Below are 1,722 nucleotides of genomic sequence, written 5' to 3'. Positions count from 1 at the left end.
TGAGGCTTTGAGAGGTTTAGGTAGCTCACATGAAGTCTCAGGGCTAACGCGGGCTAAAGCCAAGATTCAAAGCCTCCTCAAGTCCAAGGCACTTTCCAGTATCCGAAAGCAGCGCCCACCGCCTGTCGCCAGCCTGACTAGGGTCCGGAGGGTAGTGTTAATGCGGTTGCTTTGTTCCAGCCCCCTTGGTGGCTTTACCTATTAACCGAATCGCCCTAACACGGAGACTGTGAAGGGACCTCAAAATTTGTCGCTTTCCGCTTCGGGAGGGCTCTGAATCACCTTTTGACAGCACCTCTCTGCCTAGCGCCGGTTCCCCATTTTTATAGCACCATATCGATTTGCAAAGCCAATAAATCTAAGAGAAGGGACAGTATGTCCCCCGATAATTATGTTATAGCATACATTTTACTGCCGCGGTTTCAACGCCAAGATGTATGACGTGTGAGGGATCCCCAAACGGCTCATCTCTCTCGCCCCGATTTGTTTGAAGTGGCCTTTTCGATTCCTCTGGTTTGCAGTACTGCCTGGCGTGCTCGCTTAGCTTTTTGTTTGCTTGTTTTCTACTTTACTTTAAACAGGATGAATGGACAGAGTTCCCTGCGCACAAGGGACCCAAAGCTGGGCTAGGCCGCGGTGGCCATTGGAAAAGGAAGTGGAAACGGACTGGGGGCAAGTCAGCTTTCCCCTTGCTCTACCAAATTTCCTGCGAATGCCCCTGTCATGAAATTATTTAAAATCCAGTCTGAACCATTAAGACAATAAAGAAATCACGTGGTATTTCCTCCGTATAGAAATGCATTAGCAAGTTTTTCTTCATTGAGGTATAATTCCACAATAAGTTTTCGAAAACTAAAACTAGAAGACAAGGTGTTTGACGTCCAATCGGAACGTATTTTAAGTTCGAAAGTAAACATGACCCTCCAATTCTCCCTCCAAAAAAAACTCTCAACGTAAATTTATCTTCCTGACCAAACACTAGTGTTTGAGACAGGAAAGGAACCAGTGTGTGTGCCATACATTCGAAAGGGAATTGTCACTGTTATGTTGAGGTGCGATGCGGGGAAGGGGACTTTCATCACCGACGGGTCTTGGTTGGGTCTGGGTTGTCTAAAAACAGCAAAGGACCGAAGACTCAAGGATGGAGACGGATCCTTAGGCGGCCCTGGTATTTTAGCCTCCTTAGCGCGGTTTAATTGGAAAGCCTGCTCTCAGCCTGCGCGAGCTCTTCCAGCGACTTCCCAGGAACCGCCCAGGCACACCTGCGGGGCGGGGGCTGGCGCGGGGGCGGGGATCAAGACCGCGGCCTGGAGTGCGGGTCCCCAGCTCCCGTCTGCCTCTGGCCGGACCGACTGCAAGGGAGACGCGCCCTCCGCCAATCCAGACCCGATTTTTCTCTCTCAAAGGGAAATGAAGACGGGCTAGACGACCGACTCCTTAGAGCACAAAAGTCTATGGTTTTACGAAATTTCCCCATTTACGTATATGCACTTTGTACATCAAAACCGGTTACAGGAAGAGTTTCTCAGTCATCTTCGTGCAGACTTAGTTAGATAATATTGATACGCGATGTCAGGACAGTCTCAAAATCATGACTCTCTCAGATGACATCGTTTTGCTTACACAAATGTTCTCAACTTTTGACGTTTAGGATTCCTCCCCGCCCCGCCCCCATATATTTCGGGAGCCGAGGAGGAAGATGCAGTGAAGGGAGCAAAAGAC

Source organism: Pteropus vampyrus, unplaced genomic scaffold (genome assembly GCF_000151845.1).
Source record: "Pteropus vampyrus isolate Shadow unplaced genomic scaffold, Pvam_2.0 Scaffold75, whole genome shotgun sequence".
Classification (NCBI taxonomy): Eukaryota; Metazoa; Chordata; class Mammalia; order Chiroptera; family Pteropodidae; genus Pteropus; species Pteropus vampyrus.
Note: the sequence above shows the minus strand (reverse complement) of the source record.